This window comes from Platalea leucorodia (genome assembly GCF_965183815.1).
Source record: "Platalea leucorodia genome assembly, chromosome: Z".
NCBI lineage: Eukaryota > Metazoa > Chordata > Aves > Pelecaniformes > Threskiornithidae > Platalea > Platalea leucorodia.
Window position 1 is genome coordinate 79,672,006 of NC_138858.1, and position 23,144 is coordinate 79,695,149.

The window sequence follows — 23,144 nt, forward strand, 5'->3', positions numbered from 1 at the left end:
TGGCCTCTGCTGGACTTTCTTGTCCCAAGGAGCCCAAAAACCAGGGCCAGGACTCTGAAGCCAAGCTCACCAACAGCAGGCAGAGGGCAAGTGATCCTTTCCTGATAACACAGCTACTGATAACACAGCCCCAGCCCTGGTTTTTGTTGTGCTTCACCACCGCGAGTGCGTGTTGCTGCCTTAGATAAGGTGAACAGTAGTAACTGCGATCAAAAAGAAGAGCTTGTGGCTGCACACTGGACAGAGGGCAAAGCATGAGTGTCCCTTTTTCTACCCTGTTTGCTGACAAATAAAGATAGTTAGGAAATATTTTTTTTTTTTCTGGGGGAGGAAAACAAGCATACTAAAAAAAGGCAAAATGTGAAGTTTTATATGCCATCTATAGACATTGGTGGGGGTTTTGTTTTTGTTTTTTCCTGTGGCAAACTTACGATCAAGACAAGCAAGTAAGGAAAAGTTAGAAAAAAAACAACAGAGAACTGACTTAAAATATCTTATATGTAACATGTCCATAACCATTTTGAGCAGGATGCCTTTCTTTTTTTAGTAAGCACTACATGCCTAGCCAGAACACTTCTGCAGACGCAAAATCATTGTATCAAGTTCAGATCATTGATTCCACTTTATAGGTGAGGAAATAATTATATTCAGATTCGATAACTTCTTTAAAGTCTCTGAAATGCTCTGCATAAGAAGTATAAACCTGAATCTCATCTCTTAGTTACCACTTTCTCTATGAATGAATCCTTCCTCTTTTCTGCATGGATTAAAAGGTTTGTTTCTCCAGAACACTGGCATCCCTTAAGAATCAAGAAAACTGGCCACCAAGATGCCTCTTGTTGAAAACCAGGTGGCATTTAGTCTATTTGACGTGTGTGTTACTGCTGCTTGCTGAGCAGCAAATCACTTCTAAAGTAGGATGTATCTTTTTCTTGTCACCTGGGACACACAACAGTATCATTTGACATCACTGGGAGGGATTTGCTAGTTGCCCTAAGACAATAAACAGTCCTTGTAAGAATGCATTTAGCCTGATGTTCTGTCTTGGGCAGGAAACTTGGGTGTGCCACCTGCAAGGCTGCTCCTGGGAAGGAGGCTCCAGGAGAGGGGGCTCTTCTGTTTATTTCCCCCCTCCTTTTTTGTTTTTCTGGCTCATAACGAGCAAGTTTCACATTTGCCATTCACACTGCCATAGGCGCTTAGGAGATGCCAAGGTCACAGGACAGTCCTGTTGTCTCCTTCTTGGTTTTCATGGTTTGTTGGCTGCTTTTTGCATATACAAGTGCTTAGGGTGAAACTGCAGAGTAACAACTGGAGACAGTAATGGACTAATACAGTAATATGTGTCCTACAGACAGAAAACACCTGGGAGATGAGGCAGATGAATTTATTCCTTACTACTGACTGTAGATAAGCAAAAACCCTTGGAGCATCCAGCTGGTGCTGGTTTCACTTGTGCCATCTGCTGCACGAATTTTACACCAGAAAACTTATTTCACAGAATTTTTAGCATGAAGAAATATGAAGACAGAAAAAGAGGGTGAACACCAGGGGTGGTGCTAAATCACAGGCACGCAATACGAGTTTGCAGCACAGAATTGCAAGAAAAGCTACAACTTTCTATACATATTCTTCATTTTGTCATCCTTAAAGTAGATTCCTCAACATGTGCATTTGAAAAACTCCACCACATGGCACAAGCCGTAATTTCTTCCAGGAGGAAAAATCAACCTCACATCATACAAATGAGTTACAACTTTTGATCTGCTGCTGCTGCAAAACGTTTTGACACTACAGAGCTAAATTTGTATAGCTAAATTTGTATAGCATAGACCAAGTCTTTTACAGGCTGGTGATACACTTAGCCAAAGTAGAAATAGAGCAGCACAGTGCTATCTACAGGCATGTCCACATTTAAACGTATTTCCTTCTGGCCTGAATTGCTCCTTTCTTAAAGTCTTCATCCTGTTATACCAAACTATATTGAACAACATGGACAGAAAAACAGCCTAAAGCAGCTAAATTTGATTTCACTGCATTGAGTGCCTGTTTTAATTATTTACACTTGACTAACAATCAGTGTAATTTGTTGAGGCTGTGACTTGAACAGTCTTCTTAAAGACAATAGAATAAACGTATTGGAAAAATTAGTTCTTTCAGTCAGCCACAGGAAACACAGGACAGCTGCAAGAATAAATCATTACCTTTGTTCCTTTTTTTTTTTTTTTTTGTTCAGTTCCTTGAGAAATAGTAGATACGCTGTCTTCAAAACATTTTTTCTTTTTTAATCCTGTTCAATGAAGTCTTAAAATATATTTTTCTTCTTTTTTGGGAACATGGGAATTTTTTGGATGCCTTCATTCAACATGCTGCAAGGAACATTTATCTGACTTGCAAAAATATGCCATTGTATTGCTGTGAAAGACAGTTTGTTGTCTTTATAAGAGAAAACTTTGTGCCTAGTTCTCACTTACCTTGCTGTTTCAACCAGAAATTACAAAAAATTGTTTTCTATAACACCTCTCACTGTGCTTTGTGAATGAAGACTGAATTCCGTGGGCCAGATTCAGAGCCATGAAGTTCAACAGAAAACATGCTACTCCAAAATTTTAATTCAGTGTTTTCCTACATTCAACTTACTTCAGCAATCCAGAATTAATGTTTCCGTATCATTTTACACAATATCACCAAGTAACTGAAATATGATTTCAGCTGTTTGTGTACCATCAATCCATAAAACCATTAACAAAGTGTATCAAAAGGTTGTGCAGTTTTTTTCTGTCATTATATTCAGGTGCAAGGAGTATATCCTTCCTTTCTTTAAGTCAGTGCAGATCTTCAGAGTCATATGTGCTATCTACCAAATCAACACTATGGTTTGAAAAGGTGAATATCCCTTTTCTTTGACATTATGTGATAATGGGATATTCTAAAAGCTTCGTCTGACACTTGCTTAGAGTTTTGTTACAGGACACTTGTCCATTGTTAAAATGTGGTAATATAACTGGTGGTTTTAAATGGACTCACAGGTCTGCGAGTTTATCCAAGCTTATCCATTCCTATGTAGAATTGTTTGGTTAAATGTGGTAGAAAATGAAGAATCGACATTCTTACTATACAAGAAGGACTCACAGGGTCAGTGGATCTTGGCTCCTTGCAATGAATTTATGTAGTTCATACCAGAAAGCTCAGGGGATGTGTCTAACTTCTATGGGAAACAGAATATGTTCAAACATGGGACTGAAGTGCTGCTTGGCTGGCACAAGCAAAAATGCTGACACATGTTTATGAGCTTATTATTTATTAAATACTTGGACCTGAAAGTCTGTGGTAGAAGTTGCTGAATGAAGTTTTCTCAAGGTATTTTTTCTTCCTTATAAGTCTTATGTAACACATTTTGTCAGAGTGAACTCTCTGCTCACTATTTTAGGTACTTTGAGGGATAAACATAGTAAACTACTGCATGAATCTAAAACTGGTCCCTGGATTATAAAACGTCCCTCCTAGGAAAGTCTCAGGGGGAGGAAACCTATGAGCTGCCAACTTTCACCTGATCTCAGGCCATGTCTGTGAAGGGACCAGCCCGGGTGGCTGTGGGGAAAGTGGAGATGACAGACAGGCTTGGAGGGGAACACTCTCCTCCTACACCAGTGATGCTCCTGACAGAAGTCACCAAGGACAAGTCCCCAGGACAGACTTTCAAAAGCTGGAATGTTGCCTTCCACTCTGTAAATGTTTCTTTCATAATATTTCTACTAGATTAAAAGGACACTTTAAGAGAAATAGCAACTGCATTGTTGGTTTAGTAATGATAACATGGGCGAATTGAAGAGCAAAATAATTGCATAACCAGGTTCTAACGCTTATGGCACTTACCAGTGCACTAAAGGATCTCAGAGGATATCTTCTCAGGGACTAGACAATCATTTTTATGAGCATAGCAGTTCTAAACCTCAAAATCACTCCTTACAAGTGTAAATGAGATGTAGCTAATGCTGTAATTTTCTCTTTCCCTATTCCTAATACATAAAATCACATTTTGTGGTACCCTAGGACCAATTTTAGTAGGCAGCAAAAAACTGGCGTGCAAGGAAGGTAGATAGTGAATAACTGGGCCTTCTGCTTTCAGATTGGTCAGAAGAATTCATTTCAAGAATTAAAATAAAATGTGAATGTATTGATTGTAGTCCATGTATTGGATTTTTTGAGAAGGAAAACAGAAAATAGGGGCTGAAAAGAGGGACTGAGTGACCTAAAGTCTTTTTCTCCCTTAGAATTGTTAGTCTCAAGAAAAATCAGAGGTGTTCTATATACAAAAAAAAAAGGTAAGATCATAGAATCATAGAATCATAAAATACCAGGCTGGAAGGGACGTCAAGGATCATCTGGTCCAACCTTTCTTGGCAACAGCACGGTCTAGACAAGATGGTCCAGCACCCTGTCCAGCTGAATCTTAACAGTGTCCAATGTTGGGGAATCCACCACTTCCCTGGAGAGACTATTCCAATGGCTGATTGTTCTCATTGTGAAAAATTTTCCTCTTGTGTCCAATCAGAATCTCCCCAGGAGTAACTTGTACCCCTAAGGATGAAAGACTGTATAAGCTAGCTCCAATTGGTGGCAGTTAGTATGCCACTGGAAAGGTATAGAAAATTATATCTTATTTATTTATGTATTTTTAAATTTATTTACGATTGTTATCACTGTAGTATTTAGAGCTGTAGTCACTCCTCAGAATCACTTTGTGCTAGGTGCTGTAGAGAGATTGTTAACTGCTGGTCTAAAGACCAAGAGATAAGGAATACAGAAGGATGAGGTCATACTGGATTGTCTTAACCCACAGGAAGAGATAATTTATAATATTTCAGGTCTGTGTCACTAAGAAGACGTGCTCTAAATATGTAAATGAAGTTGTCATTTTTTCCAATTTGTAAATGGGAATCTGAGAGAGTTAACGACAGTAAGTTGGGCAGGCAAATCGATCAAGGAATTAAACTCCTCTCTCCTGAGTCCCATTTCAGTTTCACCCACAGAAAGAATTATATTCTACCTGCCTTACATGGAGTTATCTGTGGAGACATGTAGTTAAATGAACATGAGTAATACTTTTTGACCTCATACATACAGTGTAACCACCCTTTGCACACATAGTGCATTGCATACACACACTGGAAAATTCAAGGCATTGAAATCCACATCACATCTACATCATACAAGAAATCCAGCTCATTCACAGGTGTCAGAGACATGGTTTATGTGAGGCTGGCCAATGGGCTGACACTTGCACAAACAGTCATTTGTCTGGTGTAACTCATGACCCAGGTTCTTCAGCTGGTAGCTTAGACTGTGATGTTTGCTAATGTAAAGTTCTCAGCTGTGTTATAAATTATGCATGTAGTTTTGCAATGTAAATTAAAACCAGTACAATTTACCCTGTTATCATTCATTGTATCTTAATTTTAATTTTGCTTTTCAATATATATTAAAAGGATTAGGACTGGAATATGCAATCAGTTTCTCAAGCAACTGTGGCTATATCAAGAATGCACTATTTTTAATATATGAAAGGCTCTTTATCATTCTTATAGTTCAGGAACATCACACAAGAGAGACTTTCAGGTGGACAAAATAATTTCTACGAGCTATAAGCATATGATTTCAACAGCAAAGTGAGACATAGGTAAGAAGGAATGCAAGTTTCCACTACATGATTTTTGGGTTCCCTTCTCTCAGAATGCTCAGGTTTCTTTCTCAAGTTCATAAGTATGCATTTAATGTTAATCAAATGCCTAAAGATTTTGCTGGATTACATCATGCAACTAGTAGCTAACATGAGGCACATTTCCTTCCTGCTGCATGGGCAGCTGATTTTTTCTTGGTTTGCCAAGGGCAATGCAGTCCTTCCAGCCTTGCCATTTCACCCTTTCCAGAAGCTATTCCCCTTAGCAAATGCAGAAATTCAGGAAAAGCTTCAAGAAAGTTTGCATTTAATATTTTTGTGTTTTATGCTTTACTTATTAAAACAAACATTGCTTACAAATTAGAATAAATATAACACCAAGGCTAAGAATGTGAAATTTACCTATTGATTACGGGAGGTCTTAATGGGAAATTTCTTTAAGAATCCCGAAAGCACCAATGTGACATGAAGATTTCATTGTAACTACTATTGCCCATTTTAAGTGAACTCGTATTTCACTCATAGAACATTTCTCCTGAAAGAAAGCCAGAGATCAGGTGATAAGAAATTAGTCTAGAGAAAAGATGTGAAAGCAATATAATGGAAAAAAACAAAGATAAAATACTTTAAGCAGAAAATGCAAGAATCAAACTAGCAGTAGACAGTTGATTGCAATGGAAGCTAAACTGCTTTTTTGCAGTTTTGGAACTATAACAACTTAGTTGCATTTTTTTTTCTGTCATATTTATTTATTGATGTCACAATAATCTATTCAAACTGGTAAGAGCTGAGGACACTCACAACTGGCAGGAGGTATTCATCAAGTGGCGGAGGAGTGCTGCCTGGTAACATGTGGGAGAGAGTTTTGTCTGAGGAAGAGATTTGCCTTCTGTTCCCAGCTATAAATCTTCGCTCTGGATCTCACTGAGTCTGGGAGATTATTTACTATGACTTTTTCAAAGTTGCTCTGATTTTCAGTTGTCCTGCCTCAAACTGGAGTTTTCGAAGTTTCAGCACGAGGCTATGCTTTTGCTGCCATAACATACCAGATTAGTTCATCCCACTTCTCCCCCAGTCACAAGAGGAGGGGCAGGAAACATTGTTATCACACCTGTCTCTCTCCCCTCTCCTTACTGCTCACTCCCTAAGTGATTTGCAGCATCAGATGTAGAGCTGCTATCCAGCACACAGCATATGCTAACACATGGGGTGACAGCACCTGGACCCAGTGGATGCTGATCCCAACTAAACAGCAGTTGGTAGCCTTAGCGACTCCATGCCAGGTTACCACAGCCAAGAGGTAAAAGGTAATCAATCTCTTTCCAGTACCACAGCGAATGGCATCTCCATGGCCAGGATCAGAACTGGCATTGTGATGGGAGGGAATTAATTTTTATAACAGAGGTTCACATACTCCAGATGCAGGGAAAATGATACAGTTGATTCAAGTCCTAGGAATTCCTCATCTTAGTCATGCCTGAGTCTTATATCACTTATGCCTCAGTGGTCTTCCAAAAGGCAAGGACTGTCTTTTAACACAGAGATTAAGGTGGGAGAAATTACTTCTGCTGTTTTTTCGTAGGATTTCTTTTCCATTTTAAAAGCTCTTTGTCAACAGATATTTTCATTATGCACTGCTGGAATTTAGAAGGCAAAAGAGAGATACGAACATTAGGAAATAATTTTTCAATGGCATTGGAGATTCTCTATATTGACAGAAAGTTTTCTTACAATTACTTGTAACTTAAGATCCCTTTACTTAGAGGGGTGAATGTTTAAGTAGTTTGTTATTCCATAGTATCTGTCATCTGAACAGCAAATTCTTTTACTTAATTAACACTGCTTTTATTAACATTCAAGTTTTGAAATCCTCCCACAGAACAGGATAAGTTACCCTGATAGCTCACATCATCTATGTACCTACAGTTTTGGCAGACACATAAAATGTTCTTTTCTTTTTTTTTTTTTTTAATACTCCATGACACTTTCATATTAATCTGAAAAGTTGGTAAAGAAACATCTACCATATTCTCTAATGCTGTATTCAATCTTGCCAAAGTTTTATATATTTTCTTTTTGAGGTGGAACTTTCAAGCTTTTATCCAGGAGTACAGTATTAGGTAGTGATTATAGCCTTTTTTTTTAAGAAATAACTTTAAAGCTGGCATCTCTACTTCATAAAAACAGGTAGGCATCATGCAGACCAGTTTCACATAAATGGTCAAGCCAATTTTGGAAACACTGTTATTCAAATTTAGGTAAATATATTTGTAATATTTAGCACAAGCTATTTTCAGAAAAAGGCTTTTTTTAAAACCTGTTTACAACAGTGGTAGGCATAATTGTCCCACTCACTGAAATTCAGTTGCCTCCATAATTCCCTTTGACTAGGCCATCCTATACAGAAGAAGTGTGGAGGTGGTTTGGATGAGTAAGCATGGCTACAGCTAGTACAAGGCCTTGGTTAAAATTGAGGGTTCAGTTTACATTTGGAGAAAGGCAATCCTTGTCACCTACTGTAGTTAAAAGCATACACCAGATTGGATCACAGGGATACAGGGTAGGTACTCTGATCATAGCTGGTAGTGAAAGGGCCACCTTGTGTTGGAAGAGGGGTTTGAGGTCATGTGTGGGATTGGAGGAACTCACCAGGTCAGAGCTCAGAGGTCAGCAGTAGGAGAATTGCTTTCTTTTGTTTCGTTTTGCTTTTAAGAAAGTACTTTGAGAAGTGTTAAAGGACAAATACCACCACAGGTCAGAAGGTGATGTTCACAGCTCAAGCTTACTGGGTGTCCTGGTTTCAGCTGTGATAGAGTTAATTTTCTTCTTGGTAGCCGGTATGGGGCTGTGTTTTGGGTTTAAGATGAGAACAATGTCGATGATACACTGATGTTTTGTTCTTGCTAAGTAGTGCTAAGTGGCGCTCACACTGGTCAAGGACTTTTCAGCTTCCCATGCCCTGCCAGGTGCACAAGAAGCCGGGAGGGGGCACAGCCAGGACAGCTGACCCAGACTGGCCAAGGGGCTATTCCATACCACATGATGTCATGCTCAGTATATGAGTGGGGGGAGCTGGCCGGGTGAGGGGCAATGATCACTGCTTGGGGGACGTGCTGGGCATCGGTCAGGGGGTGGTGAGCAATTGTAGAGTATATTGGTTGCTTTGTATTATTATTATACTATTATTACTTGGTTTTATTATTATTGTTATTATTACTAGTACTACTGTTCTATTTTTATTTTACTTTAGTTATTAAACTGTTCTTATCTCAACCCACGAGTTTTCCCCTTTTGCCCTTCCAATTCTCTCCCCCATCCCACCAGTGAGGGAGTGAGTGAGTGGCTGCATGGTGCTTAGTTGCTAGCTGGGGTTAAACCACGACACTGGGAGACACAGAGCGGCTGGTATCAGGTTTCTAATGTAGATCTATAACAAAACAATAGCTTTCCATTACTTACATGTTAAAGCTTTGTTAAATGAGATAAAGGTCTCTACTTCTATGCATCATTTGTGTTGCCAAGAAACTGTCAAAGGCAGGACAATGAAGCAAGGTTCAGAGTTTTATTTTGGCAATAGAAAGATTGCTTGTATCAGACAGATTGAGCATGCTGTTGTATTGGAAGGTACCGTTTGCATATGCTCCATATAGCGTGGATGTGGTTGTTGCTGTTGAACACAAGCTGCCTATAAGACTAGTCTGTTCATTCATTGGCCTCATATCAGGTTTAACAAGGGAGATGGGGTGCTTTTTCAATCAGCTCAAATAATAAGAAGGTTAAGGAAGGGCCAAGATACTGGTGCTCTTTGAAACAACACATCTATTTACATCTTGGATTGATAAGAGTCACTGAACAAGTGCTAGGTTTAGGTATGTTTTAGAGCTGAGGTTGGGAGATACTCAAGAGGAGCAGTGTGGATTGAAGAAATAATTACCAGGAAACCTTTTTGGTTACTTCTTGTTAAGCTTGGGGTTCTGTATTATCATAGAATCATAGAATCATAGAATCGTTAAGGTTGGAAAGGACCTCTGAGATCATAAGACTTGTGCTCCAGACTTTTCACCAGCTTCGTTGCCCTTCTTTGGACACGCTCTAGCACCTCAATGTCCTTCTTGTAGTGAGGGGCCCAAAACTGAACACAGTATTCTTATAGGTTATAAGGATAGAGCTGAAGTCAGGCATTGGACTGGAAGATGACAACAGAGCAGCAGTTGCTGAAAGGAGTTGGCATTTCTGACAGAAGTGTCTGACTTCAGTGGTATCACAGAAGCTTCTTATTACCCCTGGGTTTGTAGGTTTGTCTGAATAATGGTCAGGTTGGGGCTACTTCAGAAGCAAATGCTTCACTCCATTTCTACAAAGACCTAAGAACAGATAAGCATGAGGTCAGAGGTCAGGATTCAAACAAACAGATCAGAAAGGAGGAATAAAGGCAACATCATGACCCAGATTAGTACCTTTGTTAGAAACACCTCATTCTGAAATGTGAAGAGATAAAGCATTTTGACCTAGGATAGTTCCACAGGTGGGGTTAAAGTCTTGAATTTAGTAAATCCCATCAGCCACAATGATGTGGAGCTGTAAAAAGGGCTATTTGACTAACTGGTCATTTTTGGGGTGATTGATTTATTACGGATTTTTGGAGTCACTGGACAGATGTCAGATCAGAAGCAAGGCTTTATTTTCTTGTTGGAACCTACAAGAAAGATAATTGCTGGATTCATGAAGTGCCACAGACCTACTTGCTCCTTTGGTAGTGAAACAGGCCACCCTACACACAAGAAGTGTGGAGATGTTTTGGATGCGTATCTGTAGCTACTGCTAGTGCAAGGCCTTAAATAAAATTGAGGATTCAATTTATATCTTAGGTCAGGAGAAGCTGATGAGAAATTGCTGCTTAAGTAATATGGGTTGCCAGAAATGGCTACCACATATTGCCACAGACAAAAGGGTATTATTAATTTCTCTTTTTTGCTGGAGTCCCTGTCTAACAGAGGGAACAGTTTGGGATAAAGGTGGAAAATCAGGGAGTCATTCAGCATGGAACAAATCAGTCGATAATGGGTGTAGCGCAGAGGTCGAGATTAGGATTACATTTTCATCTGGAAGTCACTGATGGTCTTTCATGAAGAACAAGTGTTAAAATAGCAGTTAGACTACAGTAAAAGTTGGGATAACATGGATCAGCCAACTGTTAAGTGTTGGTGTTCTTCCCTCCTCCTTTTTTCAGCTTCTATGAAATCTGTTGCAAATTGCTGTTTAGTTTTGGAATAAATTCTCCAATACAAATGGAAGATTTTCACACATGAGATGCTACTGTCAGGTGGGTGAAATCCCCCACGAAAATGCAGGCATTTGGTATAAGCTGCATGTATCAATCATATCATAGTGCCTTATGTGAAGCCTAAGGAGGGGAATTTTTTTTCTGTTTTCTGCTCGTGCAGAGTTATGTTTTTCCATTTATGAATAATTACCTGAGATGAATTTTCACTCCCCTGTGCTCTGACTTTTTAGCTCTTAGTCTGGGAAAAAAGAAAAAAAAAGTCTCCAATATTCTCTTAGAAAAAGCTTGCTGTTTATTTCACACGAGAAAATAAACTGCTTGTTTGTTTCAGTGACCTTATTCTAGTAGAATATTACATACACCTGCATGCAATAAATAGACAGAAAAAAGAAAAAGCCATGGAAATCAGTGAAAAATCTTGCTTCAGGGAAACATTGCACCCATTTTTAAAAAGGGTAGAATGGAGGACCCTGGGAACTACTGACCTGTCAGCCTCACCTCTGTGCCTAGAAAGGTCTTGGAACAGATCCTCCTAGAAGCTATGCTAAGGCACATAGAGAACAGGGAGGTGATTTGAGACCATCAGCATGGCTTCACCAAGGGCAAGTCCTGTCTGACAAACTTAGTGGCCTTCTACAATGGAGTCACTACATCAGTGGACAAGGCAAGAGCTACGGATGTTGTCTGTCTAGACTTTTATAAGTCCTTCAACATGGTGCCCCACAACATCCTTCTCTCTAAATTGGGGAGATACAGATTTGATGGATGGACTGCTCGGTGGATGAGGAATTGGTTGATTCGTCACATCTAGAGGGTAGTGGTCAATGGCTCGATGTCCAGATGGAGACCAGCGACAAGTGGTGTCCCTCAGGGGTCCGTACTGGGGCCAGTGCTGTTTAATATCGTCATCAATGACATAGATAGCAGGATCGAGTGCACCCTCAGCAAGTTTGCAGATGACACCAAGTTGAGTGGTGCAGTTGACATGCCTGAGGGATGGGATGCCATCCAGAGAGACCTGGACAAGCTGGAGAAGTAGACCATGTGAACCTCATGAAGTTCAACAAGGACAAGGTCCTGCACCTGGGTCAGGGCAACCCCCAGTATCAATACAGGCTGGAGAATGAAGGTGTTGATAGCAGCCCTGAGGAGAAGGACTTGGGAGTACTGGTGGATGAAAAGCTGGACATGAGCCGGCAACGTGTGCTCACAGTCCAGAAGGCCAACCGTATCCTGGGCTGCATCAAAAGAAGCATGATCAGCAGGTCAAGACAGGTGATTCTGCCCCTCTACTCTGCTCTGGTGAGACCTCACCTGGAGCACTGCGTCCAGCTCTAGAACTCTCAGCACAGGAAAGTCATGGACCTGTTGGAGTGGGTCCAGGGGAGGGCCACAAAAATGATCAGTGGACTGGAACACCTCTCCTATGAGGGAATGCTGAGAGAGTTGGGGTTATTCAGCCTGGGAAAGAGAAGGTTCCAGGGAGATCATATTATGGCCTTTCAGTACTTAAAGGGGGCTTCTAAGAAAGATGGGACAAAATTTTTAGCAGGGCCTGTTGCGATAGGATAAGGGGTAACAGTTTTAAACTAAAAGAGGGTAAATTTAGACTAGATATAAGGAAGAAGTTTTTTACGATGAGTGTGGTAAAACACTGGAACAGGTTGCCCAGAGAGGTGGTAGATGCCCCATCCCTGAAAACCGTCCAGGTCAGGTTGGACGGGGCTCTGAGCAATCTGATCTAGTTGGAGGTGTTCTTGCTCATTGCAGGTGTTTTGGACTAGATTACCTTTAAATGTCCCTTCTAGCCTAAACTATTCTATGATTCTATGAATTTTGTGGTGACTAGTAGTGTGTGGGGGGGTGCAGTTTCTGTGTGTGTGTGTATACACATATATATTTGTTTTTACTAATAGTAATTTTGTAGTAATTTGTAATAAAGAAATTCTCAAAAATCCAGACCTCCATGTCCTTGTGTATTGCAGAATGCTGAGAACCCCACAGTCACAATTTTTACACACCTGCACTCTAAATTCAAAGGATAAAACCATGTTGCTTCTATAGCGTTCCCCTGAACATCATGTCAATCTCTCTGTAATCTAAAACAAGATAGTGAGTTTGAGGAACAGTCCCTCAGTCTCTACCAAGTGTTATACTGTAGTCTTGTCTCCATGTTCCTCAAAGCTAATGATGAAGTCAACAGTCTTCAAAACTGAAGAATCATCAAAATTCAGAAATGAAAATAAATTGATAGAACATAAAGTCTGGGAGCTACCAGTTGACTGCAGCCAGGTGTTTTTTTAGCTATTCTCCCCCTGCAGAATAAACTGATCAGACTTAATTTTCTACGCTTTGGGTTGTTAGCCTGGGATCAACAACAAAAATGCTATATGAATGGATTTTCTGCATTTCTTGTACTCTCCAGTTAATACAAGAAATGGAAAGACATAGATTTTTTTTTTTCTTTCTTTCTTTAAGAAGAGGAAGGATAGCTAATTTATTAATTGGAGATCTCATGACCTAGATCCTTCTTGTAACTCTGAGTTAATTTTATGTGAGAGATTTCTCAGTGAATGTCTTCTTACCTGAATCATGAAAAGTAATGAGGTGCTCCTTATCCTCACATCTCTCTAATCTCCCTTTTCTCTTGTGTATTTTTTGCCATAGCTTTCATCTTTGCATTTTTCTTAGAAGAAAATTTTGGATAGAATTTTCATTTCATTTGGACATTTTGATGTTTTTCCCAAAGTTAAAATAAAACCATATATTTGTACATGTATGATACAAAAATTCACAGATGCTTCTCCTCACAGTCTGAATCCCCCCAAGGGAGAAACGGAGTATTCAGAGAGTCCCTCAAATGAAACTCAATAGCAACGAAGTTACTGTTAAGCAGGTATCCTTTATTGCAGCGCTGGGCAGCGCTGGGGATTCTCTACCATAAGTGCTCCACCGATCTGGTAGACTTTCAGTGATTATATACTATAAAATCCTACATATTCACAGGATTTCCAAGAAATCATTTACATAAACATGCGATTTCCTGGAACTTATTAACATATGCAAATGTGCGATCCGCATGCGCAGTCGTCTCCTGTGGTGGTCTTCAGGTGGTCTTTGGGGGTCTTCAGATGAAGGCTTGTAGTCTTCTTCACCGTGTTCGCTATCTTGGCTTTAACCCTTTCATGTATATATACATATGCATATATGTTTATGTATAGAATATGTTTCTATATTAAAACAATAAAAAAGAATAAAATGTTCTTTGCCCATTTCTTAAAGTTGTACAAAAGTTTTGGCATGACACTTTGCAAGAAAAAACAAACTTTAAAAAAGTGTACCAAAAATGAACATCAAAAAACTTTCCAGAAACACTCATGAAACTGGAAATGTCTTTAAACTGGAAATTCACAACTTTTGGATCACATGAGTGCTCCCTATTGTGGAATATCAGGATTGCAACACTCCTGGCTCACTGAAGACTGTTCAGAAATAGGGAAAAAAATAAATAAATCACTTTTTAACTTCTGCCTATTCAGGCATCATTCAGGCATCAACAGCCTTCTCAAATTTTTCTACATATTTATCCATTGTAAAATATTTCTCTGTTTTGCCAGTTTGACATTATGATATCACTTGATAATCAAGGTGGCAAGTAATTTCTTTTCCCAGTCTCTCTAGGCATTCTCAGTTAACTGTTCCTCTCTTTTGATGCTTAATGTAAATATATGTTCCTGTATTCTGTTTGTTTAAAGTTCCTCAAAATTCAGTGGCAGCTATTCATAAAGTATATTATTTCACAAAAGATTATTTTGTAAACACCTTTTCAGACTATTGAAAACGTTCAGCTGCTTCTAAGACTATGATGCAACAGTCTCTTGAGTTTGCAAATGGGACAATTAACTCGAACAACACCTCTCATTAGTACACCTTGTTGGATATAAGCAGCAGTTTTCATCGTATGGACTGCCTAAAATAAAGGAAAATCAAATCCAGAGACATAGACTGGTGAGGCCATAATTCAAAATACGTGTAACTAGTAGCATCCTCATTTGTCTTTGTTTCAAATCTGTTTAGGTAAACTGATGTCAGTGGGAAATACCCTACCTTTTATTACCTTTTGAAATTTGATTTGTTGGACTATAGGGGAAAAAAAGAGAAAGAATTGCTAAGTAGGAGCAGAAATAGCATCCCTTGTCGTAAATCCAGCCCTTTAATTCTATACTAACCCCACATGTGTGTTCAAGTGAATGAATGTGTATTTTGACCCAATTGAACTCTTGCTGAATCTAGTGAAGAGATGCCCATTGGCTTCTATAATTCTTGCCTAGTGTTATCATTAATCCTTCTGTTTCTCTGAGCTAGTCTTATATATGAAAAAATATGGGAGATGTCCATTCAGTTTCCAGACGTTTTGACACCAATATTTATTAACAAACAGAAGACCTTAGAAAAAAATAGTATAAAAAATAACCTTTACATAGTGCATAACTTTGAATTGAAACTGGTTATTGCAGCTGATAGCAGTGCTTTTCAATTTTAGTTTCACAGATGAGCACAAAGCAGAAAAGAGAAGAACCTGTTTATAGTATGCACAGTGCCAAGAAAAGGCTATCGATCAATAGGCAGACTGCAATGTCTGTTACTTCAAGCCTTGCAGACTTAAAAAATGCCTGTCATGGTTTAACTCCAGCTAGCACCACACAGCCGCTCGCTCACTCCCCCCCGCCCCGGTGGGATGGGGGAGCGAATCAGAAGAGTAAAAGTGAGAAAACTCGTGGATTGAGATAAAGACAGTTTAATAGGTAAAGCAAAAGCTACGTACACAAGCAAAGCAAAACAAAGAATTAATTCACTCCTTCCCATCGGCAGGCAGGTGTTCAGCCATCCCCAGGAAAGCAGGGCTCCATCACGCGTAACGGTTACTTGGGAAGACAAACGCCATCACTCCGAACGTCCCCCCCTTCCTTCTTCTTCCCCCAGCTTTTATACTGAGCATGATGTCACATGGTACGGCATAGCCCTTTGGCCAGTCTGGGTCAGCTGTCCTGGCTGTGCCCCCTCCCAGCTTCTTGTGCACCTGGCAGAGCATGGGAAGCTGAAAAGTCCTTGACCAGTGTAAGCACTACTTAGCAACTACTTAGCAACAACTTAGCACTACTTAGCAACAACTAAAACACCAGTGTGTTCTCAAGATTATTCTCATCCTAAATCCAAACCACAGCACTATACCAGCTACTAGGAAGAAAATTAACACTATCCCAGCTGAAACTAGGACAATGCCTTTATGGTTACCAGTGATGTGTAAGAAATGAACTAGGTATCTCACAAAATGTTATAAATAATTTTGCTGATGTTCAAAGGAAGAGTGTCTTGACATGAGCGGGATTTATGTCTAGCCTGTAATTTAGTTCCTGGCATTTGATCATCAAGAGATCAGCTTTACAAAAGTGCCTAATAGGATGATAATTGTAGCTACCTATGTGACTTCTGCTTTGCGACTGCCCCGCAGGCAAATGCTCCCCATCCTACACAGCTGCTATGTAGTATTGCACATGGTCACTTCTGGATGGAGTGAGAGCACGGCCTTCTCACCCAGGAGTACTGCTTGGCTCATTGTGATAAATCATTACAGTACAGGCTGTATTTGACATCAAGCCCAGATCTGAAATCCAGTGAAGCTACTGGGAACCTCTGATTTGTCTCAATAGGCTTTGGATCACAGTGAATACAGTTCACACCCATGCACTCACTGCCTCCAATGAGTCTGTATATAAGGAAAAGGAAGCCAAAACTAAACAATGCTTCAGTTTTTCATCATTGCCTTTACCATTTCTAATTTGCAAAACAAGATGTTGCTTTAGATGTTGTCCATTAGCTCCTGTTGAAGAATCAGCTGTTATTGCTAGCCTTTAAATTAGGAAAATAGATGATGTTGCTTTCCTTAGTGTCTTTAAACATCACAGTCGGTTATATCAGAGCTCATAAATTCATTGAAATTCAAGTCCTAAGATATGGCTCTTCTAATGAACCTGTTTGAATGGATATAGGAGGGAAGGAAGAGTGTCATGTGTTTGTGTTGGACAGAGAATTTTGTATTTGCAATAATTGCTTGTAAAATTCAATCTTGTTTATAAAAATCAATTTGCTGTTGATTATGTTTTTGAAGTTTGTAATAGCAATTTAGTTGCAAGATGTTAAAATATAACACAAACCTTTGAAAGCTGTTTCTTATGCTTGTTTAAAAGGAAAAAATAAAACAATTAATTGAAGCTTCAGGCACATCCTATCTAAGGAAGAACTCAGGCTTAGTCCAGGGAGCACACCTGAAATGGAGAGGCTCTGTAGAGTTCAGAAGGGAAACTGCATGAGAAAGACTCTACAGATGCTTTCGTTTCAAGGGAAATCTCTTGGACACAGTTATCTAGATGAGATCAGTTCCTCATTTATGGCACAATCTGAGTGCATCCTTGGCAAGCCCAATTCTTCAGACAAGTTCAGGCAGCTTGTTCTCATATTTTTCATGAGAGCCATGGTCTCTGTCTACCTTCACTGGTAGACAGGTATGAAAAGGCTTACTCACCTGCATAAATGTCAGGCTTAAGCTCCAAAATATCTCCAGTCTTGCTTGTGCCATTAAAAATAGTAAGTTTCATGTTGTTTCTGGGATTTTAGAACAGGAGACTGTAACAGCAATACAAAGCTCATTGCACAGTCTAGCCTATGTTGCAGAAAAATGCAAACAAACTGAAAGGCATAAAAAACGGCTTTATATCAAGGATCACTGAACTGTTCAAGTGACTTAGAGGGTTTTTTTTACCTAAACTTGGTACTGCTTGTACTTTATGTGACAACCAGTCTTTCCTCACAAAGAGCTGGGTTTTATAAAGTTGCTTCTGAATTTAATCCACTGCATGTGCCTTGTTGGAGCTCTGCTAACTGTCACTTGCATATTCCATTTCTCTTTCCATTATGAAAGTCACAGAAGTTAGTTGTACCAGTTTGCTGATCACTAGCTTTCCTTTTATTTCCTGGATTTTCAGATTATGAAAAAAAGGAAAATCTGTAACTAAAATAAATGCTGCAAATTATTATGCTACAGTAGTAGTAACTAGTAAGTACTTAAGAATACCTCAGTAGAGAGTAGGTAATATGTAGGATGAGGCACCCTGAGTTAGTAGAATACATTGCCCTATTTGATGAACTTACGGTGGGCAGCTGAAGAGCAATTTGAAGTCACTGATTGACTCTAGGCAATAAAAAAAGAAGGGAAAAAATGTCTTAATGGGGTTTTAACATCTTTCTTTTTCTGCATATTCATTGGATATGGATGTTAATACCAACATAGACTTCATTTCACAGTAGGACCTCTTTGGTATTTTTCATTTCCTGAAAGCAGCAGGCTACAGTTGGTGTGTGCAGTTTCACAGCCCTTTGGACTGTGGCAGCAAAATCGTTAATATGACTCATTGGGTATTAACCAGAGCAGAAAAACAAAACAAAACAAAACAAAACAAAACAAAACAAAACAACCAACCAAACCAAACCAAACCAAACAAAAAACAACAACAAAAAAAGTAGACCTACATGGAGATTTTTAGGATTATCCCAGTAAGATTCTTAATACTGTCATGTTAAGGCACCAATGTCATCTATTTTAAGTTGGATGAGTGTTCATAAAAAACAAAAAAAAGTAACATTTCTGTAACACTGCATACAGCACACACAGTCTTCAACTGGATAATATTGTTCTTCTGAGGCTTCGATGTGGAACTTTAAAGAAAGTGGGTAATATTGTTCTGCTAAGGCTGTGATGCGGTACAACTGAGATTATTCAGCTCTCAGTTCAGCACACCAGTGCTTGACTGTCACTCTCAGATTGTCTTAATATCATTCTGTCATTATAAATAAGACTTTGGTCTTTTAATTTTATGAGTCCTGGGTGGATTCTCAGCTGCCATAGAATTAGCTCTGCTTACTAGGTTCAGTGGAAACACACCACTACAGCTGCCGAGGGTCTGGTCCAAAGTGTGTTGTAAAGAAAGGTTAATGTCAGCTTGATTTCAAACTGTCACCTCAAACCCTTAAACCCTGACACTATTTCTAGCCATTTGTTATTAGTCACACAACAAGACTGACATGAGGAGTTGAGATGAAAGAGGGAGAAGTGAAAGATTGGTACTGAGCATCTTGCTGAGAATGCTGATTTATTAAAATATGTAAAAATAAGTGATTTATCTTAATTGTTCTTCCTGTTTTCACTGCAGAACTTAAATAGTGATCATTTATACAGTGCATCAAGTACAGGCTTTAGAACTGCCAAGTGCAGCAGACTGATATGCAGGATACCAAAGGTGAGACTATTGGTCAAGCAAATCACCCAGAAATGGCTGCATGCTGTCTCTGTCTCAAGTGATATTCATTCAAGGTGAAACTCAGATGTTATGCAAAAAGGCAGCATGCAAGTCTTCCCAAGACTTCCAGACATTCACAAGACTAAGCAAAAAGGATCAATGACGTGAGGATCAAAGCTGGGCATGCTGAGCTCCTCTGAACCTGAGGAAGCCATCCAGCAGGGCCACATCTAGAAATGAGTCCCAGTGGAGGCTGTCAGGACATTTAGTGGAAGAAGTGGTCAGGGTGTTCACAATAAACTAAAGGATTTTTTTTTTTTTTTCACATGATATATAGTAACACAGTAAAACAACTTGCCACTAGCTGTTACGCAGGTTGGATGCTCGTATGGTTGTATGTGTTAAAAACACAGCTAGGCAGGTTTATGGAAGAAAAATCCATTGAGGGCTGTGAAGTACACAAGCCATAATTCCAAGGAGACTGCAAGCTGATTCTGCACAATTACAATTACACTGCTTCTCCCTCTCTCATGCTGTCCTTAGGCACACATGGCCGGAGAGAAGATAGTTGGCTAGGCGGTGCTTGGGTCTGTCATAGTTCAACATTTTTGTGGCAGTGAAACAAGTCTAAACATGTTCTTGCATTGATACAGGTACAGATGTTCCTCACTGTCTCCCAATTTCTAAATGTCATTTAGGATTTAGACGTCTGAACTTTACGCCGTTCTGGTTTACTCAACACTGAGGAGTTTTTACAGCCCATCAAGCACCGTAGGTGCTATCAAAAAATATCTGCTTCAAAATGTTCATTTCTCATGTGTAAAAACAGTTATCAAACAAAAAATTTCATAGGAGAAATGGAAATTTGTTATAAAGCAGAATTCATTACATCCACAACTATCTCAAATGCATTCTTGCAGTTCAGACTTCATTAGTTTTTCTGCCTAGATCTTTTTGAGGCCACACAAATTTCTAGAGTGTGAACCAGAAAATAGAGATTAAAAGTTTATGATAAATACCTACTTCTATAATCTTCTCAGCATCATATGATAGCAGAGAACCACCATGAAAAAAAATAATAAGAAAGGTTCATCCGCTAAGCTGTCAGGCTGAAACTTCAGCTACCCCAAGAGAATAGGTTTGGGTGTTTGTTTGCAATGATGAAGAAACCTCTAAATAAATGCTAATGTTTCATCATCGAAAATAACTAAAAAAGTTATCACAATATTTTGAAATGCTTTCCAACCTTAATGGGGAATTAATGGATTTACAGCCCTCCGAAATTACATTTCAAGCACAAAAGCTGCCACTTAAACTAAATTCCCAAGGTAGTCAATGGCGATTTTTTTTTGGAAAATGCTATTAGAGGAAAGTGAGTGATTTTCAGTGACCTTAAAGACAAGCATGTATTTCATATTCTTAAAGACAGAAGTAAAGTTTTTGCAATAAAATTGCAAATAAAATATTAACTTTATAATGTATCTCCTTTAGGCTAATCTTCATTAGCTATAGATACTGGAGCACAACAGCAATCTTACTAGAGGTGTGAAAGAATACATATAATAAGTAGTGAAAAGTCTGTGAATACATCTGCAGTTTATGTGCTATAATATAAATCCATTTGACTGATAATGCTATGTAGGCATGTACAGATGAGAATTTAGCTATATGGAACTAAAGATTTAAGTTAAAAAGTCTTCCTTGATAATGTAATTAAGTATTAACTAAAGAGATACAGGTACATAACTTTCCAAAAACTGGAATACAGTTTAGATAAAGAAACACAGCTATCTTTGATAGAAAATCTCTGAATGAAAATCTCTGAACAAAAATCTGCCAGAAACTACTTAAGAATATTTAATAAAAAAATCAGCTTTCAATCACACCAGAAGCATTACAGGAATATTGATGTGACTGAATATAATCTGTGTAAATTCAGATGCACAACTGTATATATAAATATTAAAGTCTAATAAATTTGAATAAATTAGAGGAAGAATAAAGACACTTTTTTCTAAACAATCATAACTTTTAGTTTAGAATTTTAGAGTATTTGCACTATGCTTAGTCGGAATAATATAATATTAATTTAAAAAGTTGCCTGACAGACTGTGTGGTTTAAACTGTATTTAATGCCTTACATGGCATTAAATCATATAAAACTGATGACTATATATTTCCAATTATACTATAACATGCAATCAAATGGATGGCACTTTAGTGGTTGTCCACTTCTGAAACTTTTGGTAGGCATCCGTCTGTGTTTCCAAAGACCAAAAATAACATTTAAAAATGTGGTCATAAGTGACCTGCCAAGGATCACACGGTCAGACCTGTGGAAGTGGAGCAGGACCCAGGAACCACTCCCAGTGATAACCCATGGATCTTTCTTTAAATTCATTCAGTAAAAGAAAATTGGATGAAGACTTTCACTGCATTGCAAAGATGTTCAAAAAAGAGTGTAGCTTTTAAAACTTTTTAAAAATTTTTTATTTATTTTTTAATAGCAACTGGATTTTTTTTTTTACTTTAATTAAATATTCTAAACTGTACTTTATGATTCTCATACCTTTCTGGCAAGAAGCAGGCATATAGGAAGGAACTGCTTAATTTATTTAGAATACCACCTCCTCTTGTTCTTTGCTTCAACTAATACATTTAATTGCTCCATGTCAGCTAGAAAAAAGTATGGGGCATCATTTAAATAATTCCTTAAACTTGTCTTTTCATTTGCTTAACAATGAAGCAATCAAATCTGTAGTCTGGGTATCATGTCTGCACATGGTTCACGTGATGACATGAGTCAGAAAATCAGGGTCCCATTTCTATTCTGAATGTTTGAGTACAGCTAAAGTGCTCTTAAATTGGAAATGCATATATGACATACTGGTATATTCCCTTATGTCTTTTTTTTTCATCCTTATATTTTTTCCCTCAGTAAAACACCATCTTGCTAGCTGAACTGATGAAGGCCTCACACAGAGGTGACTAGCATTCAAAAATTGTCTGGACAGGCTGAGGAGAACACGGGAGTGGTCAGTAAACAGGAACGGTTTTTCTGTGGCTGATTTTCTCATCTGTTACAAGAGTAACTTCACAACTGCAGAAAGGAGCAAAGTCTCTTTACCAGAATTGTACCCTCTACCATGGCACTGGCAGAAATTTTTTTATTTTACTTGGTAGTATTCCATAAAAGCTTCTGGCAACATGACTTCTATTATGACTAATAAGCAGTTGCTGCTGTGGCAGTACTTAAGCTCTGCTGTTTGATTTACAGTGTTGCAGAAGACAGGGTTCTTTTTCTTTCTCCTTGCTCTTTTGTAGTCTGGTTAAATGCCAGATGACTGTGATCAAAACTGCTTGTAGGTTTAGAAATTCTGAGAAGGGGCATCCCAGAAATAGACTGAAAGGCCAGAAGCAGCCTTTTCTCAGGATTCATTTTCTCTTCAAAGACTTCAGCAATAATACCCAGCACTTTCCTTCAATGTAATTCCCTCTACAGATATCAAAGCACTTTCCAAAACGACTGAATGTCACTTTTCCCACTTCACACATGTAGCCTAACGGTATCAGACTTAAAAGTGAAAGAACAAGATGGATGATTTGCAGCCATGTCTGTCATAATGGTTGTGAAGACTGTTTATGCCATGTAACATAGCTGTCTATTTCTCACAGCCTGTCCATGGGCCTGGCTTACAACACATGGATCCATAAAAAACAAAAATGTGTGTAACTTGAACAGGACAAATCTGGTGAGTGAAAGATGGTAGCGTATATTTTGTTTCTTTTTCTTCTGACCTGCAGCTGGAATAGATATTTTATTTCA